Source organism: Eubalaena glacialis, chromosome 14 (assembly GCF_028564815.1).
Source record: "Eubalaena glacialis isolate mEubGla1 chromosome 14, mEubGla1.1.hap2.+ XY, whole genome shotgun sequence".
Lineage (NCBI taxonomy): Eukaryota > Metazoa > Chordata > Mammalia > Artiodactyla > Balaenidae > Eubalaena > Eubalaena glacialis.
The window spans coordinates 66852368-66879519 of NC_083729.1; positions in this window are offsets into that span (position 1 = coordinate 66852368).

Consider the following 27152-nt stretch of genomic DNA (forward strand, 5'->3'; position numbering starts at 1 on the left):
CGTTAGCAAGCTCGGACATCTAGCTCTCCCACGAAGGAAGCAGTGTGTCGCCTTTCTCTCCGCCTTACGAGCTGTCATCCGGAGGCCCAAGGTCCCTGGATGTTGTGAAGTCGCCCTTGGAAGAGACGTTCGCGATGCAGTCTTCCTCCACGGGAGGGGCCTAGGAGGCAGGAGGCCTAGGAGACCTGGAAAGCTCACTAGCGTGAAGGCCCTGCGTGGACTACGTTTTCACGGGAAATGCTGCACGCCCAAGCTTGTGCATGCAGTCCATGGGCCTTACTATGAGCCTGCCTGGCACAGTCGTGTTCCCTTTAGCACTGGCGCCTTGGCGATGCCTCATGCAAGGACAGGCAAGCACCGTGTTGCTCTCAGGAGAGCGCCCTTTTCCTAACCACGGGGGCACTCCAGCACTGAAGACTGACAGCAGCCCTCTGCTTTCCGGCAGCTTTGAGGCTGGGGCTGCCCTTTGTTGCTGAGAATTGCCACTGTTCGCAGAGCTTCCGAATCCGAAACTTCAAAACTGCCCTAGTGCGTTTAGTTTCAGGCGAGCGAAAAGAGACCGAAGGAGCACTCTGGCACTTCCCCGGTTTCATCTCCAAGCAGGGAGTTGTGCAGTGTGTGAGGAGTCTACGGGACTTCAGGCTCCAGGAAGGTTACGTGTCCTCGCGCCGTCTCTTAGCGTAGGAGAGTTCAGGGGAAGCTCTACCTCTTCGAGACAGCATGTCATGTCTAGTCTCTGCGTGGCCTAGAGAAAGGGCGGGTAAGTAAAAGGGTACCCGGAACGGACACCAGGAAAAGAGTGTTTTCCTTGCAGCTCACGCTCTGCACTGCGTGCCCCTGGCATGGCACCGAAGGCCTGCGAGAGCTGTGTTCCGGAGGTCTCTTGAATGCTTTGGCCAGCTAGCTAGCTGGAGCAAAAGGAGAAGGTTCCCTTTCACTCTGCTTTCAAAGCGGTGATCCGGAGGCACTCGAGAGCCTAATGCTGCGCAGTCGCCCAGAATGGGGAATCCTGTGCGCAGCGTTCGTCTATGGGACACGGGGAGGAGGCAGTGGCCCTAGGAAAAGCATACTGGAGCTCCTGCCCCCACCTGCCCCAGAGTCAGTGGACACCCCGTGCACTCCTCAATGCGTGGACGGACTATCTGAAGGATACTTGGAACCCTGTGGAGGGCTCTAGCTTTCCCTTTGGCGATGAGGGCTGTGGGATGCCTCCTGCAGGGCACAGGACACGGTCCCTTTCTCTAGGAACCCTCTCTCGTCGCTCCACACAGGCCTTCCAGAAGTGAAGCCAACACAGGCAGCCACACTCTTCCGCAGGAAACTTGGACGCTGCACGTAGCCTGCTCTCCAGCGGGGGAAAGAGGGCTTTGCTCACTAGGTCACCGGTATCAGAGTGGCGCCCTGCAGAGTCCAGGCAGTTTCTGACAGAGGCAAAGAGTCTCAAGCGGCACCCTGCCCGTCCCTGTTAAGACGCCGTACCAGGGCAATTCTGCATGGGACGGGGAGACTAGCGTGACGTACTTAGTGCCTTGGGCTAGGCCTCGCCGTCCGTACGCCTTGCCAAAAGCTAGTGGGTGCTTCAGGGGAGAAGTGTGCCTTGGCCAGGCTGCTTCGAAAGGCAACTGTCTGCTTGGCGTAGGGAGACAGCAAGCAAGGGCTCCCATTCTAAAGCCCACGGAGAGGGTTGCTTCATTGCCGCCCAGGTTCAGCGCTGGCAACCACTGGCCGTACACCTAAAAGACCTGCCGGACCTGTGTTCGGGCGGCCGTTAGCAAGCTCGGACATCTAGCTCTCCCACGAAGGAAGCAGTGTGTCGCCTTTCTCTCCGCCTTACGAGCTGTCATCCGGAGGCCCAAGGTCCCTGGATGTTGTGAAGTCGCCCTTGGAAGAGACGTTCGCGATGCAGTCTTCCTCCACGGGAGGGGCCTAGGAGGCAGGAGGCCTAGGAGACCTGGAAAGCTCACTAGCGTGAAGGCCCTGCGTGGACTACGTTTTCACGGGAAATGCTGCACGCCTAAGCTTGTGCATGCAGTCCATGGGCCTTACTATGAGCCTGCCTGGCACAGTCGTGTTCCCTTTAGCACTGGCGCCTTGGCGATGCCTCATGCAAGGACAGGCAAGCTCCGTGTTGCTCTCAGGAGAGCGCCCTTTTCCTAACCACGGGGGCACTCCAGCACTGAAGACTGACAGCAGCCCTCTGCTTTCCGGCAGCTTTGAGGCTGGGGCTGCCCTTTGTTGCTGAGAATTGCCACTGTTCGCAGAGCTTCCGAATCCGAAACTTCAAAACTGCCCTAGTGCGTTTAGTTTCAGGCGAGCGAAAAGAGACCGAAGGAGCACTCTGGCACTTCCCCGGTTTCATCTCCAAGCAGGGAGTTGTGCAGTGTGTGAGGAGTCTACGGGACTTCAGGCTCCAGGAAGGTTACGTGTCCTCGCGCCGTCTCTAAGCGTAGGAGAGTTCAGGGGAAGCTCTACCTCTTCGAGACAGCATGTCATGTCTAGTCTCTGCGTGGCCTAGAGAAAGGGCGGGTAAGTAAAAGGGTACCCGGAACGGACACCAGGAAAAGAGTGTTTTCCTTGCAGCTCACGCTCTGCACTGCGTGCCCCTGGCATGGCACCGAAGGCCTGCGAGAGCTGTGTTCCGGAGGTCTCTTGAATGCTTTGGCCAGCTAGCTAGCTGGAGCAAAAGGAGAAGGTTCCCTTTCACTCTGCTTTCAAAGCGGTGATCCGGAGGCACTCGAGAGCCTAATGCTGCGCAGTCGCCCAGAATGGGGGATCCTGTGCGCAGCGTTCGTCTATGGGACACGGGGAGGAGGCAGTGGCCCTAGGAAAAGCATACTGGAGCTCCTGCCCCCACCTGCGCCAGAGTCAGTGGACACCCCGTGCACTCCTCAATGCGTGGACGGACTATCTGAAGGATACTTGGAACCCTGTGGAGGGCTCTAGCTTTCCCTTTGGCGATGAGGGCTCTGGGATGCCTCCTGCAGGGCACAGGACACGGTCCCTTTCTCTAGGAACCCTCTCTCGTCGCTCCACACAGGCCTTCCAGAAGTGAAGCCAACACAGGCAGCCACACTCTTCCGCAGGAAACTTGGACGCTGCACGTAGCCTGCTCTCCAGCGGGGGAAAGAGGGCTTTGCTCACTAGGTCACCGGTATCAGAGTGGCGCCCTGCAGAGTCCAGGCAGTTTCTGACAGAGGCAAAGAGTCTCAAGCGGCACCCTGCCCGTCCCTGTTAAGACGCCGTACCAGGGCAATTCTGCATGGGACGGGGAGACTAGCGTGACGTACTTAGTGCCTTGGGCTAGGCCTCGCCGTCCGTACGCCTTGCCAAAAGCTAGTGGGTGCTTCAGGGGAGAAGTGTGCCTTGGCCAGGCTGCTTCGAAAGGCAACTGTCTGCTTGGCGTAGGGAGACAGCAAGCAAGGGCTCCCATTCTAAAGCCCACGGAGAGGGTTGCTTCATTGCCGCCCAGGTTCAGCGCTGGCAACCACTGGCCGTACACCTAAAAGACCTGCCGGACCTGTGTTCGGGCGGCCGTTAGCAAGCTCGGACATCTAGCTCTCCCACGAAGGAAGCAGTGTGTCGCCTTTCTCTCCGCCTTACGAGCTGTCATCCGGAGGCCCAAGGTCCCTGGATGTTGTGAAGTCGCCCTTGGAAGAGACGTTCGCGATGCAGTCTTCCTCCACGGGAGGGGCCTAGGAGGCAGGAGGCCTAGGAGACCTGGAAAGCTCACTAGCGTGAAGGCCCTGCGTGGACTACGTTTTCACGGGAAATGCTGCACGCCTAAGCTTGTGCATGCAGTCCATGGGCCTTACTATGAGCCTGCCTGGCACAGTCGTGTTCCCTTTAGCACTGGCGCCTTGGCGATGCCTCATGCAAGGACAGGCAAGCACCGTGTTGCTCTCAGGAGAGCGCCCTTTTCCTAACCACGGGGGCACTCCAGCACTGAAGACTGACAGCAGCCCTCTGCTTTCCGGCAGCTTTGAGGCTGGGGTTGCCCTTTGTTGCTGAGAATTGCCACTGTTCGCAGAGCTTCCGAATCCGAAACTTCAAAACTGCCCTAGTGCGTTTAGTTTCAGGCGAGCGAAAAGAGACCGAAGGAGCACTCTGGCACTTCCCCGGTTTCATCTCCAAGCAGGGAGTTGTGCAGTGTGTGAGGAGTCTACGGGACTTCAGGCTCCAGGAAGGTTACGTGTCCTCGCGCCGTCTCTAAGCGTAGGAGAGTTCAGGGGAAGCTCTACCTCTTCGAGACAGCATGTCATGTCTAGTCTCTGCGTGGCCTAGAGAAAGGGCGGGTAAGTAAAAGGGTACCCGGAACGGACACCAGGAAAAGAGTGTTTTCCTTGCAGCTCACGCTCTGCACTGCGTGCCCCTGGCATGGCACCGAAGGCCTGCGAGAGCTGTGTTCCGGAGGTCTCTTGAATGCTTTGGCCAGCTAGCTAGCTGGAGCAAAAGGAGAAGGTTCCCTTTCACTCTGCTTTCAAAGCGGTGATCCGGAGGCACTCGAGAGCCTAATGCTGCGCAGTCGCCCAGAATGGGGAATCCTGTGCGCAGCGTTCGTCTATGGGACACGGGGAGGAGGCAGTGGCCCTAGGAAAAGCATACTGGAGCTCCTGCCCCCACCTGCCCCAGAGTCAGTGGACACCCCGTGCACTCCTCAATGCGTGGACGGACTATCTGAAGGATACTTGGAACCCTGTGGAGGGCTCTAGCTTTCCCTTTGGCGATGAGGGCTCTGGGATGCCTCCTGCAGGGCACAGGACACGGTCCCTTTCTCTAGGAACCCTCTCTCGTCGCTCCACACAGGCCTTCCAGAAGTGAAGCCAACACAGGCAGCCACACTCTTCCGCAGGAAACTTGGACGCTGCACGTAGCCTGCTCTCCAGCGGGGGAAAGAGGGCTTTGCTCACTAGGTCACCGGTATCAGAGTGGCGCCCTGCAGAGTCCAGGCAGTTTCTGACAGAGGCAAAGAGTCTCAAGCGGCACCCTGCCCGTCCCTGTTAAGACGCCGTACCAGGGCAATTCTGCATGGGACGGGGAGACTAGCGTGACGTACTTAGTGCCTTGGGCTAGGCCTCGCCGTCCGTACGCCTTGCCAAAAGCTAGTGGGTGCTTCAGGGGAGAAGTGTGCCTTGGCCAGGCTGCTTCGAAAGGCAACTGTCTGCTTGGCGTAGGGAGACAGCAAGCAAGGGCTCCCATTCTAAAGCCCACGGAGAGGGTTGCTTCATTGCCGCCCAGGTTCAGCGCTGGCAACCACTGGCCGTACACCTAAAAGACCTGCCGGACCTGTGTTCGGGCGGCCGTTAGCAAGCTCGGACATCTAGCTCTCCCACGAAGGAAGCAGTGTGTCGCCTTTCTCTCCGCCTTACGAGCTGTCATCCGGAGGCCCAAGGTCCCTGGATGTTGTGAAGTCGCCCTTGGAAGAGACGTTCGCGATGCAGTCTTCCTCCACGGGAGGGGCCTAGGAGGCAGGAGGCCTAGGAGACCTGGAAAGCTCACTAGCGTGAAGGCCCTGCGTGGACTACGTTTTCACGGGAAATGCTGCACGCCTAAGCTTGTGCATGCAGTCCATGGGCCTTACTATGAGCCTGCCTGGCACAGTCGTGTTCCCTTTAGCACTGGCGCCTTGGCGATGCCTCATGCAAGGACAGGCAAGCACCGTGTTGCTCTCAGGAGAGCGCCCTTTTCCTAACCACGGGGGCACTCCAGCACTGAAGACTGACAGCAGCCCTCTGCTTTCCGGCAGCTTTGAGGCTGGGGCTGCCCTTTGTTGCTGAGAATTGCCACTGTTCGCAGAGCTTCCGAATCCGAAACTTCAAAACTGCCCTAGTGCGTTTAGTTTCAGGCGAGCGAAAAGAGACCGAAGGAGCACTCTGGCACTTCCCCGGTTTCATCTCCAAGCAGGGAGTTGTGCAGTGTGTGAGGAGTCTACGGGACTTCAGGCTCCAGGAAGGTTACGTGTCCTCGCGCCGTCTCTTAGCGTAGGAGAGTTCAGGGGAAGCTCTACCTCTTCGAGACAGCATGTCATGTCTAGTCTCTGCGTGGCCTAGAGAAAGGGCGGGTAAGTAAAAGGGTACCCGGAACGGACACCAGGAAAAGAGTGTTTTCCTTGCAGCTCACGCTCTGCACTGCGTGCCCCTGGCATGGCACCGAAGGCCTGCGAGAGCTGTGTTCCGGAGGTCTCTTGAATGCTTTGGCCAGCTAGCTAGCTGGAGCAAAAGGAGAAGGTTCCCTTTCACTCTGCTTTCAAAGCGGTGATCCGGAGGCACTCGAGAGCCTAATGCTGCGCAGTCGCCCAGAATGGGGGATCCTGTGCGCAGCGTTCCTCTATGGGACACGGGGAGGAGGAAAAGCATACTGGAGCTCCTGCCCCCACCTGCCCCAGAGTCAGTGGACACCCCGTGCACTCCTCAATGCGTGGACGGACTATCTGAAGGATACTTGGAACCCTGTGGAGGGCTCTAGCTTTCCCTTTGGCGATGAGGGCTGTGGGATGCCTCCTGCAGGGCACAGGACACGGTCCCTTTCTCTAGGAACCCTCTCTCGTCGCTCCACACAGGCCTTCCAGAAGTGAAGCCAACACAGGCAGCCACACTCTTCCGCAGGAAACTTGGACGCTGCACGTAGCCTGCTCTCCAGCGGGGGAAAGAGGGCTTTGCTCAGTAGGTCACCGGTATCAGAGTGGCGCCCTGCAGAGTCCAGGTAGTTTCTGACAGAGGCAAAGAGTCTCAAGCGGCACCCTGCCCGTCCCTGTTAAGACGCCGTACCAGGGCAATTCTGCATGGGACGGGGAGACTAGCGTGACGTACTTAGTGCCTTGGGCTAGGCCTCGCCGTCCGTACGCCTTGCCAAAAGCTAGTGGGTGCTTCAGGGGAGAAGTGTGCCTTGGCCAGGCTGCTTCGAAAGGCAACTGTCTGCTTGGCGTAGGGAGACAGCAAGCAAGGGCTCCCATTCGAAAGCCCACCGAGAGGGTTGCTTCATTGCCGCCCAGGTTCAGCGCTGGCAACCACTGGCCGTACACCTAAAAGACCTGCCGGACCTGTGTTCGGGCGGCCGTTAGCAAGCTCGGACATCTAGCTCTCCCACGAAGGAAGCAGTGTGTCGCCTTTCTCTCCGCCTTACGAGCTGTCATCCGGAGGCCCAAGGTCCCTGGATGTTGTGAAGTCGCCTTTGGAAGAGACGTTCGCGATGCAGTCTTCCTCCACGGGAGGGGCCTAGGAGGCAGGAGGCCTAGGAGACCTGGAAAGCTCACTAGCGTGAAGGCCCTGCGTGGACTACGTTTTCACGGGAAATGCTGCACGCCCAAGCTTGTGCATGCAGTCCATGGGCCTTACTATGAGCCTGCCTGGCACAGTCGTGTTCCCTTTAGCACTGGCGCCTTGGCGATGCCTCATGCAAGGACAGGCAAGCTCCGTGTTGCTCTCAGGAGAGCGCCCTTTTCCTAACCACGGGGGCACTCCAGCACTGAAGACTGACAGCAGCCCTCTGCTTTCCGGCAGCTTTGAGGCTGGGGCTGCCCTTTGTTGCTGAGAATTGCCACTGTTCGCAGAGCTTCCGAATCCGAAACTTCAAAACTGCCCTAGTGCGTTTAGTTTCAGGCGAGCGAAAAGAGACCGAAGGAGCACTCTGGCACTTCCCCGGTTTCATCTCCAAGCAGGGAGTTGTGCAGTGTGTGAGGAGTCTACGGGACTTCAGGCTCCAGGAAGGTTACGTGTCCTCGCGCCGTCTCTAAGCGTAGGAGAGTTCAGGGGAAGCTCTACCTCTTCGAGACAGCATGTCATGTCTAGTCTCTGCGTGGCCTAGAGAAAGGGCGGGTAAGTAAAAGGGTACCCGGAACGGACACCAGGAAAAGAGTGTTTTCCTTGCAGCTCACGCTCTGCACTGCGTGCCCCTGGCATGGCACCGAAGGCCTGCGAGAGCTGTGTTCCGGAGGTCTCTTGAATGCTTTGGCCAGCTAGCTAGCTGGAGCAAAAGGAGAAGGCTCCCTTTCACTCTGCTTTCAAAGCGGTGATCCGGAGGCACTCGAGAGCCTAATGCTGCGCAGTCGCCCAGAATGGGGGATCCTGTGCGCAGCGTTCCTCTATGGGACACGGGGAGGAGGCAGTGGCCCTAGGAAAAGCATACTGGAGCTCCTGTCCCCACCTGCCCCAGAGTCAGTGGACACCCCCTGCACTCCTCAATGCGTGGTCGGACTATCTGAAGGATACTTGGAACCCTGTGGAGGGCTCTAGCTTTCCCTTTGGCGATGAGGGCTCTGGGATGCCTCCTGCAGGGCACAGGACACGGTCCCTTTCTCTAGGAACCCTCTCTCGTCGCTCCACACAGGCCTTCCAGAAGTGAAGCCAACACAGGCAGCCACACTCTTCCGCAGGAAACTTGGACGCTGCACGTAGCCTGCTCTCCAGCGGGGGAAAGAGGGCTTTGCTCACTAGGTCACCGGTATCAGAGTGGCGCCCTGCAGAGTCCAGGCAGTTTCTGACAGAGGCAAAGAGTCTCAAGCGGCACCCTGCCCGTCCCTGTTAAGACGCCGTACCAGGGCAATTCTGCATGGGACGGGGAGACTAGCGTGACGTACTTAGTGCCTTGGGCTAGGCCTCGCCGTCCGTACGCCTTGCCAAAAGCTAGTGGGTGCTTCAGGGGAGAAGTGTGCCTTGGCCAGGCTGCTTCGAAAGGCAACTGTCTGCTTGGCGTAGGGAGACAGCAAGCAAGGGCTCCCATTCTAAAGCCCACGGAGAGGGTTGCTTCATTGCCGCCCAGGTTCAGCGCTGGCAACCACTGGCCGTACACCTAAAAGACCTGCCGGACCTGTGTTCGGGCGGCCGTTAGCAAGCTCGGACATCTAGCTCTCCCACGAAGGAAGCAGTGTGTCGCCTTTCTCTCCGCCTTACGAGCTGTCATCCGGAGGCCCAAGGTCCCTGGATGTTGTGAAGTCGCCCTTGGAAGAGACGTTCGCGATGCAGTCTTCCTCCACGGGAGGGGCCTAGGAGGCAGGAGGCCTAGGAGACCTGGAAAGCTCACTAGCGTGAAGGCCCTGCGTGGACTACGTTTTCACGGGAAATGCTGCACGCCTAAGCTTGTGCATGCAGTCCATGGGCCTTACTATGAGCCTGCCTGGCACAGTCGTGTTCCCTTTAGCACTGGCGCCTTGGCGATGCCTCATGCAAGGACAGGCAAGCTCCGTGTTGCTCTCAGGAGAGCGCCCTTTTCCTAACCACGGGGGCACTCCAGCACTGAAGACTGACAGCAGCCCTCTGCTTTCCGGCAGCTTTGAGGCTGGGGCTGCCCTTTGTTGCTGAGAATTGCCACTGTTCGCAGAGCTTCCGAATCCGAAACTTCAAAACTGCCCTAGTGCGTTTAGTTTCAGGCGAGCGAAAAGAGACCGAAGGAGCACTCTGGCACTTCCCCGGTTTCATCTCCAAGCAGGGAGTTGTGCAGTGTGTGAGGAGTCTACGGGACTTCAGGCTCCAGGAAGGTTACGTGTCCTCGCGCCGTCTCTAAGCGTAGGAGAGTTCAGGGGAAGCTCTACCTCTTCGAGACAGCATGTCATGTCTAGTCTCTGCGTGGCCTAGAGAAAGGGCGGGTAAGTAAAAGGGTACCCGGAACGGACACCAGGAAAAGAGTGTTTTCCTTGCAGCTCACGCTCTGCACTGCGTGCCCCTGGCATGGCACCGAAGGCCTGCGAGAGCTGTGTTCCGGAGGTCTCTTGAATGCTTTGGCCAGCTAGCTAGCTGGAGCAAAAGGAGAAGGTTCCCTTTCACTCTGCTTTCAAAGCGGTGATCCGGAGGCACTCGAGAGCCTAATGCTGCGCAGTCGCCCAGAATGGGGAATCCTGTGCGCAGCGTTCGTCTATGGGACACGGGGAGGAGGCAGTGGCCCTAGGAAAAGCATACTGGAGCTCCTGCCCCCACCTGCCCCAGAGTCAGTGGACACCCCGTGCACTCCTCAATGCGTGGACGGACTATCTGAAGGATACTTGGAACCCTGTGGAGGGCTCTAGCTTTCCCTTTGGCGATGAGGGCTCTGGGATGCCTCCTGCAGGGCACAGGACACGGTCCCTTTCTCTAGGAACCCTCTCTCGTCGCTCCACACAGGCCTTCCAGAAGTGAAGCCAACACAGGCAGCCACACTCTTCCGCAGGAAACTTGGACGCTGCACGTAGCCTGCTCTCCAGCGGGGGAAAGAGGGCTTTGCTCACTAGGTCACCGGTATCAGAGTGGCGCCCTGCAGAGTCCAGGCAGTTTCTGACAGAGGCAAAGAGTCTCAAGCGGCACCCTGCCCGTCCCTGTTAAGACGCCGTACCAGGGCAATTCTGCATGGGACGGGGAGACTAGCGTGACGTACTTAGTGCCTTGGGCTAGGCCTCGCCGTCCGTACGCCTTGCCAAAAGCTAGTGGGTGCTTCAGGGGAGAAGTGTGCCTTGGCCAGGCTGCTTCGAAAGGCAACTGTCTGCTTGGCGTAGGGAGACAGCAAGCAAGGGCTCCCATTCTAAAGCCCACGGAGAGGGTTGCTTCATTGCCGCCCAGGTTCAGCGCTGGCAACCACTGGCCTCACACCTAAAAGACCTGCCGGACCTGTGTTCGGGCGGCCGTTAGCAAGCTCGGACATCTAGCTCTCCCACGAAGGAAGCAGTGTGTCGCCTTTCTCTCCGCCTTACGAGCTGTCATCCGGAGGCCCAATGTCCCTGGATGTTGTGAAGTCGCCCTTGGAAGAGACGTTCGCGATGCAGTCTTCCTCCACGGGAGGGGCCTAGGAGGCAGGAGGCCTAGGAGACCTGGAAAGCTCACTAGCGTGAAGGCCCTGCGTGGACTACGTTTTCACGGGAAATGCTGCACGCCTAAGCTTGTGCATGCAGTCCATGGGCCTTACTATGAGCCTGCCTGGCACAGTCGTGTTCCCTTTAGCACTGGCGCCTTGGCGATGCCTCATGCAAGGACAGGCAAGCACCGTGTTGCTCTCAGGAGAGCGCCCTTTTCCTAACCACGGGGGCACTCCAGCACTGAAGACTGACAGCAGCCCTCTGCTTTCCGGCAGCTTTGAGGCTGGGGTTGCCCTTTGTTGCTGAGAATTGCCACTGTTCGCAGAGCTTCCGAATCCGAAACTTCAAAACTGCCCTAGTGCGTTTAGTTTCAGGCGAGCGAAAAGAGACCGAAGGAGCACTCTGGCACTTCCCCGGTTTCATCTCCAAGCAGGGAGTTGTGCAGTGTGTGAGGAGTCTACGGGACTTCAGGCTCCAGGAAGGTTACGTGTCCTCGCGCCGTCTCTAAGCGTAGGAGAGTTCAGGGGAAGCTCTACCTCTTCGAGACAGCATGTCATGTCTAGTCTCTGCGTGGCCTAGAGAAAGGGCGGGTAAGTAAAAGGGTACCCGGAACGGACACCAGGAAAAGAGTGTTTTCCTTGCAGCTCACGCTCTGCACTGCGTGCCCCTGGCATGGCACCGAAGGCCTGCGAGAGCTGTGTTCCGGAGGTCTCTTGAATGCTTTGGCCAGCTAGCTAGCTGGAGCAAAAGGAGAAGGTTCCCTTTCACTCTGCTTTCAAAGCGGTGATCCGGAGGCACTCGAGAGCCTAATGCTGCGCAGTCGCCCAGAATGGGGAATCCTGTGCGCAGCGTTCGTCTATGGGACACGGGGAGGAGGCAGTGGCCCTAGGAAAAGCATACTGGAGCTCCTGCCCCCACCTGCCCCAGAGTCAGTGGACACCCCGTGCACTCCTCAATGCGTGGACGGACTATCTGAAGGATACTTGGAACCCTGTGGAGGGCTCTAGCTTTCCCTTTGGCGATGAGGGCTCTGGGATGCCTCCTGCAGGGCACAGGACACGGTCCCTTTCTCTAGGAACCCTCTCTCGTCGCTCCACACAGGCCTTCCAGAAGTGAAGCCAACACAGGCAGCCACACTCTTCCGCAGGAAACTTGGACGCTGCACGTAGCCTGCTCTCCAGCGGGGGAAAGAGGGCTTTGCTCACTAGGTCACCGGTATCAGAGTGGCGCCCTGCAGAGTCCAGGCAGTTTCTGACAGAGGCAAAGAGTCTCAAGCGGCACCCTGCCCGTCCCTGTTAAGACGCCGTACCAGGGCAATTCTGCATGGGACGGGGAGACTAGCGTGACGTACTTAGTGCCTTGGGCTAGGCCTCGCCGTCCGTACGCCTTGCCAAAAGCTAGTGGGTGCTTCAGGGGAGAAGTGTGCCTTGGCCAGGCTGCTTCGAAAGGCAACTGTCTGCTTGGCGTAGGGAGACAGCAAGCAAGGGCTCCCATTCTAAAGCCCACGGAGAGGGTTGCTTCATTGCCGCCCAGGTTCAGCGCTGGCAACCACTGGCCGTACACCTAAAAGACCTGCCGGACCTGTGTTCGGGCGGCCGTTAGCAAGCTCGGACATCTAGCTCTCCCACGAAGGAAGCAGTGTGTCGCCTTTCTCTCCGCCTTACGAGCTGTCATCCGGAGGCCCAAGGTCCCTGGATGTTGTGAAGTCGCCCTTGGAAGAGACGTTCGCGATGCAGTCTTCCTCCACGGGAGGGGCCTAGGAGGCAGGAGGCCTAGGAGACCTGGAAAGCTCACTAGCGTGAAGGCCCTGCGTGGACTACGTTTTCACGGGAAATGCTGCACGCCTAAGCTTGTGCATGCAGTCCATGGGCCTTACTATGAGCCTGCCTGGCACAGTCGTGTTCCCTTTAGCACTGGCGCCTTGGCGATGCCTCATGCAAGGACAGGCAAGCACCGTGTTGCTCTCAGGAGAGCGCCCTTTTCCTAACCACGGGGGCACTCCAGCACTGAAGACTGACAGCAGCCCTCTGCTTTCCGGCAGCTTTGAGGCTGGGGCTGCCCTTTGTTGCTGAGAATTGCCACTGTTCGCAGAGCTTCCGAATCCGAAACTTCAAAACTGCCCTAGTGCGTTTAGTTTCAGGCGAGCGAAAAGAGACCGAAGGAGCACTCTGGCACTTCCCCGGTTTCATCTCCAAGCAGGGAGTTGTGCAGTGTGTGAGGAGTCTACGGGACTTCAGGCTCCAGGAAGGTTACGTGTCCTCGCGCCGTCTCTAAGCGTAGGAGAGTTCAGGGGAAGCTCTACCTCTTCGAGACAGCATGTCATGTCTAGTCTCTGCGTGGCCTAGAGAAAGGGCGGGTAAGTAAAAGGGTACCCGGAACGGACACCAGGAAAAGAGTGTTTTCCTTGCAGCTCACGCTCTGCACTGCGTGCCCCTGGCATGGCACCGAAGGCCTGCGAGAGCTGTGTTCCGGAGGTCTCTTGAATGCTTTGGCCAGCTAGCTAGCTGGAGCAAAAGGAGAAGGTTCCCTTTCACTCTGCTTTCAAAGCGGTGATCCGGAGGCACTCGAGAGCCTAATGCTGCGCAGTCGCCCAGAATGGGGGATCCTGTGCGCAGCGTTCCTCTATGGGACACGGGGAGGAGGCAGTGGCCCTAGGAAAAGCATACTGGAGCTCCTGCCCCCACCTGCCCCAGAGTCAGTGGACACCCCGTGCACTCCTCAATGCGTGGACGGACTATCTGAAGGATACTTGGAACCCTGTGGAGGGTTCTAGCTTTCCCTTTGGCGATGAGGGCTCTGGGATGCCTCCTGCAGGGCACAGGACACGGTCCCTTTCTCTAGGAACCCTCTCTCGTCGCTCCACACAGGCCTTCCAGAAGTGAAGCCAACACAGGCAGCCACACTCTTCCGCAGGAAACTTGGACGCTGCACGTAGCCTGCTCTCCAGCGGGGGAAAGAGGGCTTTGCTCACTAGGTCACCGGTATCAGAGTGGCGCCCTGCAGAGTCCAGGTAGTTTCTGACAGAGGCAAAGAGTCTCAAGCGGCACCCTGCCCGTCCCTGTTAAGACGCCGTACCAGGGCAATTCTGCATGGGACGGGGAGACTAGCGTGACGTACTTAGTGCCTTGGGCTAGGCCTCGCCGTCCGTACGCCTTGCCAAAAGCTAGTGGGTGCTTCAGGGGAGAAGTGTGCCTTGGCCAGGCTGCTTCGAAAGGCAACTGTCTGCTTGGCGTAGGGAGACAGCAAGCAAGGGCTCCCATTCGAAAGCCCACCGAGAGGGTTGCTTCATTGCCGCCCAGGTTCAGCGCTGGCAACCACTGGCCGTACACCTAAAAGACCTGCCGGACCTGTGTTCGGGCGGCCGTTAGCAAGCTCGGACATCTAGCTCTCCCACGAAGGAAGCAGTGTGTCGCCTTTCTCTCCGCCTTACGAGCTGTCATCCGGAGGCCCAAGGTCCCTGGATGTTGTGAAGTCGCCCTTGGAAGAGACGTTCGCGATGCAGTCTTCCTCCACGGGAGGGGCCTAGGAGGCAGGAGGCCTAGGAGACCTGGAAAGCTCACTAGCGTGAAGGCCCTGCGTGGACTACGTTTTCACGGGAAATGCTGCACGCCTAAGCTTGTGCATGCAGTCCATGGGCCTTACTATGAGCCTGCCTGGCACAGTCGTGTTCCCTTTAGCACTGGCGCCTTGGCGATGCCTCATGCAAGGACAGGCAAGCACCGTGTTGCTCTCAGGAGAGCGCCCTTTTCCTAACCACGGGGACACTCCAGCACTGAAGACTGACAGCAGCCCTCTGCTTTCCGGCAGCTTTGAGGCTGGGGCTGCCCTTTGTTGCTGAGAATTGCCACTGTTCGCAGAGCTTCCGAATCCGAAACTTCAAAACTGCCCTAGTGCGTTTAGTTTCAGGCGAGCGAAAAGAGACCGAAGGAGCACTCTGGCACTTCCCCGGTTTCATCTCCAAGCAGGGAGTTGTGCAGTGTGTGAGGAGTCTACGGGACTTCAGGCTCCAGGAAGGTTACGTGTCCTCGCGCCGTCTCTAAGCGTAGGAGAGTTCAGGGGAAGCTCTACCTCTTCGAGACAGCATGTCATGTCTAGTCTCTGCGTGGCCTAGAGAAAGGGCGGGTAAGTAAAAGGGTACCCGGAACGGACACCAGGAAAAGAGTGTTTTCCTTGCAGCTCACGCTCTGCACTGCGTGCCCCTGGCATGGCACCGAAGGCCTGCGAGAGCTGTGTTCCGGAGGTCTCTTGAATGCTTTGGCCAGCTAGCTAGCTGGAGCAAAAGGAGAAGGTTCCCTTTCACTCTGCTTTCAAAGCGGTGATCCGGAGGCACTCGAGAGCCTAATGCTGCGCAGTCGCCCAGAATGGGGGATCCTGTGCGCAGCGTTCCTCTATGAGACACGGGGAGGAGGAAAAGCATACTGGAGCTCCTGCCCCCACCTGCCCCAGAGTCAGTGGACACCCCCTGCACTCCTCAATGCGTGGACGGACTATCTGAAGGATACTTGGAACCCTGTGGAGGGCTCTAGCTTTCCCTTTGGCGATGAGGGCTGTGGGATGCCTCCTGCAGGGCACAGGACACGGTCCCTTTCTCTAGGAACCCTCTCTCGTCGCTCCACACAGGCCTTCCAGAAGTGAAGCCAACACAGGCAGCCACACTCTTCCGCAGGAAACTTGGACGCTGCACGTAGCCTGCTCTCCAGCGGGGGAAAGAGGGCTTTGCTCACTAGGTCACCGGTATCAGAGTGGCGCCCTGCAGAGTCCAGGTAGTTTCTGACAGAGGCAAAGAGTCTCAAGCGGCACCCTGCCCGTCCCTGTTAAGACGCCGTACCAGGGCAATTCTGCATGGGACGGGGAGACTAGCGTGACGTACTTAGTGCCTTGGGCTAGGCCTCGCCGTCCGTACGCCTTGCCAAAAGCTAGTGGGTGCTTCAGGGGAGAAGTGTGCCTTGGCCAGGCTGCTTCGAAAGGCAACTGTCTGCTTGGCGTAGGGAGACAGCAAGCAAGGGCTCCCATTCTAAAGCCCACCGAGAGGGTTGCTTCATTGCCGCCCAGGTTCAGCGCTGGCAACCACTGGCCGTACACCTAAAAGACCTGCCGGACCTGTGTTCGGGCGGCCGTTAGCAAGCTCGGACATCTAGCTCTCCCACGAAGGAAGCAGTGTGTCGCCTTTCTCTCCGCCTTACGAGCTGTCATCCGGAGGCCCAAGGTCCCTGGATGTTGTGAAGTCGCCCTTGGAAGAGACGTTCGCGATGCAGTCTTCCTCCATGGGAGGGGCCTAGGAGGCAGGAGGCCTAGGAGACCTGGAAAGCTCACTAGCGTGAAGGCCCTGCGTGGACTACGTTTTCACGGGAAATGCTGCACGCCTAAGCTTGTGCATGCAGTCCATGGGCCTTACTATGAGCCTGCCTGGCACAGTCGTGTTCCCTTTAGCACTGGCGCCTTGGCGATGCCTCATGCAAGGACAGGCAAGCACCGTGTTGCTCTCAGGAGAGCGCCCTTTTCCTAACCACGGGGGCACTCCAGCACTGAAGACTGACAGCAGCCCTCTGCTTTCCGGCAGCTTTGAGGCTGGGGCTGCCCTTTGTTGCTGAGAATTGCCACTGTTCGCAGAGCTTCCGAATCCGAAACTTCAAAACTGCCCTAGTGCGTTTAGTTTCAGGCGAGCGAAAAGAGACCGAAGGAGCACTCTGGCACTTCCCCGGTTTCATCTCCAAGCAGGAAGTTGTGCAGTGTGTGAGGAGTCTACGGGACTTCAGGCTCCAGGAAGGTTACGTGTCCTCGCGCCGTCTCTAAGCGTAGGAGAGTTCAGGGGAAGCTCTACCTCTTCGAGACAGCATGTCATGTCTAGTCTCTGCGTGGCCTAGAGAAAGGGCGGGTAAGTAAAAGGGTACCCGGAACGGACACCAGGAAAAGAGTGTTTTCCTTGCAACTCACGCTCTGCACTGCGTGCCCCTGGCATGGCACCGAAGGCCTGCGAGAGCTGTGTTCCGGAGGTCTCTTGAATGCTTTGGCCAGCTAGCTAGCTGGAGCAAAAGGAGAAGGTTCCCTTTCACTCTGCTTTCAAAGCGGTGATCCGGAGGCACTCGAGAGCCTAATGCTGCGCAGTCGCCCAGAATGGGGGATCCTGTGCGCAGCGTTCGTCTTTGGGACACGGGGAGGAGGCAGTGGCCCTAGGAAATGCATACTGGAGCTCCTGCCCCCACCTGCCCCAGAGTCAGTGGACACCCCGTGCACTCCTCAATGCGTGGACGGACTATCTGAAGGATACTTGGAACCCTGTGGAGGGCTCTAGCTTTCCCTTTGGCGATGAGGGCTGTGGGATGCCTCCTGCAGGGCACAGGACACGGTCCCTTTCTCTAGGAACCCTCTCTCGTCGCTCCACACAGGCCTTCCAGAAGTGAAGCCAACACAGGCAGCCACACTCTTCCGCAGGAAACTTGGACGCTGCACGTAGCCTGCTCTCCAGCGGGGGAAAGAGGGCTTTGCTCACTAGGTCACCGGTATCAGAGTGGCGCCCTGCAGAGTCCAGGCAGTTTCTGACAGAGGCAAAGAGTCTCAAGCGGCACCCTGCCCGTCCCTGTTAAGACGCCGTACCAGGGCAATTCTGCATGGGACGGGGAGACTAGCGTGACGTACTTAGTGCCTTGGGCTAGGCCTCGCCGTCCGTACGCCTTGCCAAAAGCTAGTGGGTGCTTCAGGGGAGAAGTGTGCCTTGGCCAGGCTGCTTCGAAAGGCAACTGTCTGCTTGGCGTAGGGAGACAGCAAGCAAGGGCTCCCATTCTAAAGCCCACCGAGAGGGTTGCTTCATTGCCGCCCAGGTTCAGCGCTGGCAACCACTGGCCGTACACCTAAAAGACCTGCCGGACCTGTGTTCGGGCGGCCGTTAGCAAGCTCGGACATCTAGCTCTCCCACGAAGGAAGCAGTGTGTCGCCTTTCTCTCCGCCTTACGAGCTGTCATCCGGAGGCCCAAGGTCCCTGGATGTTGTGAAGTCGCCCTTGGAAGAGACGTTCGCGATGCAGTCTTCCTCCACGGGAGGGGCCTAGGAGGCAGGAGGCCTAGGAGACCTGGAAAGCTCACTAGCGTGAAGGCCCTGCGTGGACTACGTTTTCACGGGAAATGCTGCACGCCTAAGCTTGTGCATGCAGTCCATGGGCCTTACTATGAGCCTGCCTGGCACAGTCGTGTTCCCTTTAGCACTGGCGCCTTGGCGATGCCTCATGCAAGGACAGGCAAGCACCGTGTTGCTCTCAGGAGAGCGCCCTTTTCCTAACCACGGGGGCACTCCAGCACTGAAGACTGACAGCAGCCCTCTGCTTTCCGGCAGCTTTGAGGCTGGGGCTGCCCTTTGTTGCTGAGAATTGCCACTGTTCGCAGAGCTTCCGAATCCGAAACTTCAAAACTGCCCTAGTGCGTTTAGTTTCAGGCGAGCGAAAAGAGACCGAAGGAGCACTCTGGCACTTCCCCGGTTTCATCTCCAAGCAGGGAGTTGTGCAGTGTGTGAGGAGTCTACGGGACTTCAGGCTCCAGGAAGGTTACGTGTCCTCGCGCCGTCTCTAAGCGTAGGAGAGTTCAGGGGAAGCTCTACCTCTTCGAGACAGCATGTCATGTCTAGTCTCTGCGTGGCCTAGAGAAAGGGCGGGTAAGTAAAAGGGTACCCGGAACGGACACCAGGAAAAGAGTGTTTTCCTTGCAGCTCACGCTCTGCACTGCGTGCCCCTGGCATGGCACCGAAGGCCTGCGAGAGCTGTGTTCCGGAGGTCTCTTGAATGCTTTGGCCAGCTAGCTAGCTGGAGCAAAAGGAGAAGGTTCCCTTTCACTCTGCTTTCAAAGCGGTGATCCGGAGGCACTCGAGAGCCTAATGCTGCGCAGTCGCCCAGAATGGGGGATCCTGTGCGCAGCGTTCCTCTATGAGACACGGGGAGGAGGAAAAGCATACTGGAGCTCCTGCCCCCACCTGCCCCAGAGTCAGTGCACAGCCCCTGCACTCCTCAATGCGTGGACGGACTATCTGAAGGATACTTGGAACCCTGTGGAGGGCTCTAGCTTTCCCTTTGGCGATGAGGGCTCTGGGATGCCTCCTGCAGGGCACAGGACACGGTCCCTTTCTCTAGGAACCCTCTCTCGTCGCTCCACACAGGCCTTCCAGAAGTGAAGCCAACACAGGCAGCCACACTCTTCCGCAGGAAACTTGGACGCTGCACGTAGCCTGCTCTCCAGCGGGGGAAAGAGGGCTTTGCTCACTAGGTCACCGGTATCAGAGTGGCGCCCTGCAGAGTCCAGGCAGTTTCTGACAGAGGCAAAGAGTCTCAAGCGGCACCCTGCCCGTCCCTGTTAAGACGCCGTACCAGGGCAATTCTGCATGGGACGGGGAGACTAGCGTGACGTACTTAGTGCCTTGGGCTAGGCCTCGCCGTCCGTACGCCTTGCCAAAAGCTAGTGGGTGCTTCAGGGGAGAAGTGTGCCTTGGCCAGGCTGCTTCGAAAGGCAACTGTCTGCTTGGCGTAGGGAGACAGCAAGCAAGGGCTCCCATTCTAAAGCCCACGGAGAGGGTTGCTTCATTGCCGCCCAGGTTCAGCGCTGGCAACCACTGGCCGTACACCTAAAAGACCTGCCGGACCTGTGTTCGGGCGGCCGTTAGCAAGCTCGGACATCTAGCTCTCCCACGAAGGAAGCAGTGTGTCGCCTTTCTCTCCGCCTTACGAGCTGTCATCCGGAGGCCCAAGGTCCCTGGATGTTGTGAAGTCGCCCTTGGAAGAGACGTTCGCGATGCAGTCTTCCTCCACGGGAGGGGCCTAGGAGGCAGGAGGCCTAGGAGACCTGGAAAGCTCACTAGCGTGAAGGCCCTGCGTGGACTACGTTTTCACGGGAAATGCTGCACGCCTAAGTTTGTGCATGCAGTCCATGGGCCTTACTATGAGCCTGCCTGGCACAGTCGTGTTCCCTTTAGTACTGGCGCCTTGGCGATGCCTCATGCAAGGACAGGCAAGCACCGTGTTGCTCTCAGGAGAGCGCCCTTTTCCTAACCACGGGGGCACTCCAGCACTGAAGACTGACAGCAGCCCTCTGCTTTCCGGCAGCTTTGAGGCTGGGGCTGCCCTTTGTTGCTGAGAATTGCCACTGTTCGCAGAGCTTCCGAATCCGAAACTTCAAAACTGCCCTAGTGCGTTTAGTTTCAGGCGAGCGAAAAGAGACCGAAGGAGCACTCTGGCACTTCCCCGGTTTCATCTCCAAGCAGGGAGTTGTGCAGTGTGTGAGGAGTCTACGGGACTTCAGGCTCCAGGAAGGTTACGTGTCCTCGCGCCGTCTCTAAGCGTAGGAGAGTTCAGGGGAAGCTCTACCTCTTCGAGACAGCATGTCATGTCTAGTCTCTGCGTGGCCTAGAGAAAGGGCGGGTAAGTAAAAGGGTACCCGGAACGGACACCAGGAAAAGAGTGTTTTCCTTGCAGCTCACGCTCTGCACTGCGTGCCCCTGGCATGGCACCGAAGGCCTGCGAGAGCTGTGTTCCGGAGGTCTCTTGAATGCTTTGGCCAGCTAGCTAGCTGGAGCAAAAGGAGAAGGTTCCCTTTCACTCTGCTTTCAAAGCGGTGATCCGGAGGCACTCGAGAGCCTAATGCTGCGCAGTCGCCCAGAATGGGGGATCCTGTGCGCAGCGTTCCTCTATGGGGCACGGGGAGGAGGAAAAGCATACTGGAGCTCCTGCCCCCACCTGCCCCAGAGTCAGTGCACAGCCCCTGCACTCCTCAATGCGTGGACGGACTATCTGAAGGATACTTGGAACCCTGTGGAGGGCTCTAGCTTTCCCTTTGGCGATGAGGGCTCTGGGATGCCTCCTGCAGGGCACAGGACACGGTCCCTTTCTCTAGGAACCCTCTCTCGTCGCTCCACACAGGCCTTCCAGAAGTGAAGCCAACACAGGCAGCCACACTCTTCCGCAGGAAACTTGGACGCTGCACGTAGCCTGCTCTCCAGCGGGGGAAAGAGGGCTTTGCTCACTAGGTCACCGGTATCAGAGTGGCGCCCTGCAGAGTCCAGGTAGTTTCTGACAGAGGCAAAGAGTCTCAAGCGGCACCCTGCCCGTCCCTGTTAAGACGCCGTACCAGGGCAATTCTGCATGGGACGGGGAGACTAGCGTGACGTACTTAGTGCCTTGGGCTAGGCCTCGCCGTCCGTACGCCCTGCCAAAAGCTAGTGGGTGCTTCAGGGGAGAAGTGTGCCTTGGCCAGGCTGCTTCGAAAGGCAACTGTCTGCTTGGCGTAGGGAGACAGCAAGCAAGGGCTCCCATTCGAAAGCCCACCGAGAGGGTTGCTTCATTGCCGCCCAGGTTCAGCGCTGGCAACCACTGGCCGTACACCTAAAAGACCTGCCGGACCTGTGTTCGGGCGGCCGTTAGCAAGCTCGGACATCTAGCTCTCCCACGAAGGAAGCAGTGTGTCGCCTTTCTCTCCGCCTTACGAGCTGTCATCCGGAGGCCCAAGGTCCCTGGATGTTGTGAAGTCGCCCTTGGAAGAGACGTTCGCGATGCAGTCTTCCTCCACGGGAGGGGCCTAGGAGGCAGGAGGCCTAGGAGACCTGGAAAGCTCACTAGCGTGAAGGCCCTGCGTGGACTACGTTTTCACGGGAAATGCTGCACGCCTAAGTTTGTGCATGCAGTCCATGGGCCTTACTATGAGCCTGCCTGGCACAGTCGTGTTCCCTTTAGTACTGGCGCCTTGGCGATGCCTCATGCAAGGACAGGCAAGCACCGTGTTGCTCTCAGGAGAGCGCCCTTTTCCTAACCACGGGGGCACTCCAGCACTGAAGACTGACAGCAGCCCTCTGCTTTCCGGCAGCTTTGAGGCTGGGGCTGCCCTTTGTTGCTGAGAATTGCCACTGTTCGCAGAGCTTCCGAATCCGAAACTTCAAAACTGCCCTAGTGCGTTTAGTTTCAGGCGAGCGAAAAGAGACCGAAGGAGCACTCTGGCACTTCCCCGGTTTCATCTCCAAGCAGGGAGTTGTGCAGTGTGTGAGGAGTCTACGGGACTTCAGGCTCCAGGAAGGTTACGTGTCCTCGCGCCGTCTCTAAGCGTAGGAGAGTTCAGGGGAAGCTCTACCTCTTCGAGACAGCATGTCATGTCTAGTCTCTGCGTGGCCTAGAGAAAGGGCGGGTAAGTAAAAGGGTACCCGGAACGGACACCAGGAAAAGAGTGTTTTCCTTGCAGCTCACGCTCTGCACTGCGTGCCCCTGGCATGGCACCGAAGGCCTGCGAGAGCTGTGTTCCGGAGGTCTCTTGAATGCTTTGGCCAGCTAGCTAGCTGGAGCAAAAGGAGAAGGTTCCCTTTCACTCTGCTTTCAAAGCGGTGATCCGGAGGCACTCGAGAGCCTAATGCTGCGCAGTCGCCCAGAATGGGGGATCCTGTGCGCAGCGTTCCTCTATGGGGCACGGGGAGGAGGAAAAGCATACTGGAGCTCCTGCCCCCACCTGCCCCAGAGTCAGTGCACAGCCCCTGCACTCCTCAATGCGTGGACGGACTATCTGAAGGATACTTGGAACCCTGTGGAGGGCTCTAGCTTTCCCTTTGGCGATGAGGGCTGTGGGATGCCTCCTGCAGGGCACAGGACACGGTCCCTTTCTCTAGGAACCCTCTCTCGTCGCTCCACACAGGCCTTCCAGAAGTGAAGCCAACACAGGCAGCCACACTCTTCCGCAGGAAACTTGGACGCTGCACGTAGCCTGCTCTCCAGCGGGGGAAAGAGGGCTTTGCTCACTAGGTCACCGGTATCAGAGTGGCGCCCTGCAGAGTCCAGGCAGTTTCTGACAGAGGCAAAGAGTCTCAAGCGGCACCCTGCCCGTCCCTGTTAAGACGCCGTACCAGGGCAATTCTGCATGGGACGGGGAGACTAGCGTGACGTACTTAGTGCCTTGGGCTAGGCCTCGCCGTCCGTACGCCTTGCCAAAAGCTAGTGGGTGCTTCAGGGGAGAAGTGTGCCTTGGCCAGGCTGCTTCGAAAGGCAACTGTCTGCTTGGCGTAGGGAGACAGCAAGCAAGGGCTCCCATTCTAAAGCCCACCGAGAGGGTTGCTTCATTGCCGCCCAGGTTCAGCGCTGGCAACCACTGGCCGTACACCTAAAAGACCTGCCGGACCTGTGTTCGGGCGGCCGTTAGCAAGCTCGGACATCTAGCTCTCCCACGAAGGAAGCAGTGTGTCGCCTTTCTCTCCGCCTTACGAGCTGTCATCCGGAGGCCCAAGGTCCCTGGATGTTGTGAAGTCGCCCTTGGAAGAGACGTTCGCGATGCAGTCTTCCTCCACGGGAGGGGCCTAGGAGGCAGGAGGCCTAGGAGACCTGGAAAGCTCACTAGCGTGAAGGCCCTGCGTGGACTACGTTTTCACGGGAAATGCTGCACGCCTAAGCTTGTGCATGCAGTCCATGGGCCTTACTATGAGCCTGCCTGGCACAGTCGTGTTCCCTTTAGCACTGGCGCCTTGGCGATGCCTCATGCAAGGACAGGCAAGCACCGTGTTGCTCTCAGGAGAGCGCCCTTTTCCTAACCACGGGGGCACTCCAGCACTGAAGACTGACAGCAGCCCTCTGCTTTCCGGCAGCTTTGAGGCTGGGGCTGCCCTTTGTTGCTGAGAATTGCCACTGTTCGCAGAGCTTCCGAATCCGAAACTTCAAAACTGCCCTAGTGCGTTTAGTTTCAGGCGAGCGAAAAGAGACCGAAGGAGCACTCTGGCACTTCCCCGGTTTCATCTCCAAGCAGGGAGTTGTGCAGTGTGTGAGGAGTCTACGGGACTTCAGGCTCCAGGAAGGTTACGTGTCCTCGCGCCGTCTCTAAGCGTAGGAGAGTTCAGGGGAAGCTCTACCTCTTCGAGACAGCATGTCATGTCTAGTCTCTGCGTGGCCTAGAGAAAGGGCGGGTAAGTAAAAGGGTACCCGGAACGGACACCAGGAAAAGAGTGTTTTCCTTGCAGCTCACGCTCTGCACTGCGTGCCCCTGGCATGGCACCGAAGGCCTGCGAGAGCTGTGTTCCGGAGGTCTCTTGAATGCTTTGGCCAGCTAGCTAGCTGGAGCAAAAGGAGAAGGTTCCCTTTCACTCTGCTTTCAAAGCGGTGATCCGGAGGCACTCGAGAGCCTAATGCTGCGCAGTCGCCCAGAATGGGGGATCCTGTGCGCAGCGTTCCTCTATGAGACACGGGGAGGAGGAAAAGCATACTGGAGCTCCTGCCCCCACCTGCCCCAGAGTCAGTGCACAGCCCCTGCACTCCTCAATGCGTGGACGGACTATCTGAAGGATACTTGGAACCCTGTGGAGGGCTCTAGCTTTCCCTTTGGCGATGAGGGCTCTGGGATGCCTCCTGCAGGGCACAGGACACGGTCCCTTTCTCTAGGAACCCTCTCTCGTCGCTCCACACAGGCCTTCCAGAAGTGAAGCCAACACAGGCAGCCACACTCTTCCGCAGGAAACTTGGACGCTGCACGTAGCCTGCTCTCCAGCGGGGGAAAGAGGGCTTTGCTCACTAGGTCACCGGTATCAGAGTGGCGCCCTGCAGAGTCCAGGCAGTTTCTGACAGAGGCAAAGAGTCTCAAGCGGCACCCTGCCCGTCCCTGTTAAGACGCCGTACCAGGGCAATTCTGCATGGGACGGGGAGACTAGCGTGACGTACTTAGTGCCTTGGGCTAGGCCTCGCCGTCCGTACGCCTTGCCAAAAGCTAGTGGGTGCTTCAGGGGAGAAGTGTGCCTTGGCCAGGCTGCTTCGAAAGGCAACTGTCTGCTTGGCGTAGGGAGACAGCAAGCAAGGGCTCCCATTCTAAAGCCCACGGAGAGGGTTGCTTCATTGCCGCCCAGGTTCAGCGCTGGCAACCACTGGCCGTACACCTAAAAGACCTGCCGGACCTGTGTTCGGGCGGCCGTTAGCAAGCTCGGACATCTAGCTCTCCCACGAAGGAAGCAGTGTGTCGCCTTTCTCTCCGCCTTACGAGCTGTCATCCGGAGGCCCAAGGTCCCTGGATGTTGTGAAGTCGCCCTTGGAAGAGACGTTCGCGATGCAGTCTTCCTCCACGGGAGGGGCCTAGGAGGCAGGAGGCCTAGGAGACCTGGAAAGCTCACTAGCGTGAAGGCCCTGCGTGGACTACGTTTTCACGGGAAATGCTGCACGCCTAAGTTTGTGCATGCAGTCCATGGGCCTTACTATGAGCCTGCCTGGCACAGTCGTGTTCCCTTTAGTACTGGCGCCTTGGCGATGCCTCATGCAAGGACAGGCAAGCACCGTGTTGCTCTCAGGAGAGCGCCCTTTTCCTAACCACGGGGGCACTCCAGCACTGAAGACTGACAGCAGCCCTCTGCTTTCCGGCAGCTTTGAGGCTGGGGCTGCCCTTTGTTGCTGAGAATTGCCACTGTTCGCAGAGCTTCCGAATCCGAAACTTCAAAACTGCCCTAGTGCGTTTAGTTTCAGGCGAGCGAAAAGAGACCGAAGGAGCACTCTGGCACTTCCCCGGTTTCATCTCCAAGCAGGGAGTTGTGCAGTGTGTGAGGAGTCTACGGGACTTCAGGCTCCAGGAAGGTTACGTGTCCTCGCGCCGTCTCTAAGCGTAGGAGAGTTCAGGGGAAGCTCTACCTCTTCGAGACAGCATGTCATGTCTAGTCTCTGCGTGGCCTAGAGAAAGGGCGGGTAAGTAAAAGGGTACCCGGAACGGACACCAGGAAAAGAGTGTTTTCCTTGCAGCTCACGCTCTGCACTGCGTGCCCCTGGCATGGCACCGAAGGCCTGCGAGAGCTGTGTTCCGGAGGTCTCTTGAATGCTTTGGCCAGCTAGCTAGCTGGAGCAAAAGGAGAAGGTTCCCTTTCACTCTGCTTTCAAAGCGGTGATCCGGAGGCACTCGAGAGCCTAATGCTGCGCAGTCGCCCAGAATGGGGGATCCTGTGCGCAGCGTTCCTCTATGGGGCACGGGGAGGAGGAAAAGCATACTGGAGCTCCTGCCCCCACCTGCCCCAGAGTCAGTGCACAGCCCCTGCACTCCTCAATGCGTGGACGGACTATCTGAAGGATACTTGGAACCCTGTGGAGGGCTCTAGCTTTCCCTTTGGCGATGAGGGCTCTGGGATGCCTCCTGCAGGGCACAGGACACGGTCCCTTTCTCTAGGAACCCTCTCTCGTCGCTCCACACAGGCCTTCCAGAAGTGAAGCCAACACAGGCAGCCACACTCTTCCGCAGGAAACTTGGACGCTGCACGTAGCCTGCTCTCCAGCGGGGGAAAGAGGGCTTTGCTCACTAGGTCACCGGTATCAGAGTGGCGCCCTGCAGAGTCCAGGTAGTTTCTGACAGAGGCAAAGAGTCTCAAGCGGCACCCTGCCCGTCCCTGTTAAGACGCCGTACCAGGGCAATTCTGCATGGGACGGGGAGACTAGCGTGACGTACTTAGTGCCTTGGGCTAGGCCTCGCCGTCCGTACGCCCTGCCAAAAGCTAGTGGGTGCTTCAGGGGAGAAGTGTGCCTTGGCCAGGCTGCTTCGAAAGGCAACTGTCTGCTTGGCGTAGGGAGACAGCAAGCAAGGGCTCCCATTCGAAAGCCCACCGAGAGGGTTGCTTCATTGCCGCCCAGGTTCAGCGCTGGCAACCACTGGCCGTACACCTAAAAGACCTGCCGGACCTGTGTTCGGGCGGCCGTTAGCAAGCTCGGACATCTAGCTCTCCCACGAAGGAAGCAGTGTGTCGCCTTTCTCTCCGCCTTACGAGCTGTCATCCGGAGGCCCAAGGTCCCTGGATGTTGTGAAGTCGCCCTTGGAAGAGACGTTCGCGATGCAGTCTTCCTCCACGGGAGGGGCCTAGGAGGCAGGAGGCCTAGGAGACCTGGAAAGCTCACTAGCGTGAAGGCCCTGCGTGGACTACGTTTTCACGGGAAATGCTGCACGCCTAAGTTTGTGCATGCAGTCCATGGGCCTTACTATGAGCCTGCCTGGCACAGTCGTGTTCCCTTTAGTACTGGCGCCTTGGCGATGCCTCATGCAAGGACAGGCAAGCACCGTGTTGCTCTCAGGAGAGCGCCCTTTTCCTAACCACGGGGGCACTCCAGCACTGAAGACTGACAGCAGCCCTCTGCTTTCCGGCAGCTTTGAGGCTGGGGCTGCCCTTTGTTGCTGAGAATTGCCACTGTTCGCAGAGCTTCCGAATCCGAAACTTCAAAACTGCCCTAGTGCGTTTAGTTTCAGGCGAGCGAAAAGAGACCGAAGGAGCACTCTGGCACTTCCCCGGTTTCATCTCCAAGCAGGGAGTTGTGCAGTGTGTGAGGAGTCTACGGGACTTCAGGCTCCAGGAAGGTTACGTGTCCTCGCGCCGTCTCTAAGCGTAGGAGAGTTCAGGGGAAGCTCTACCTCTTCGAGACAGCATGTCATGTCTAGTCTCTGCGTGGCCTAGAGAA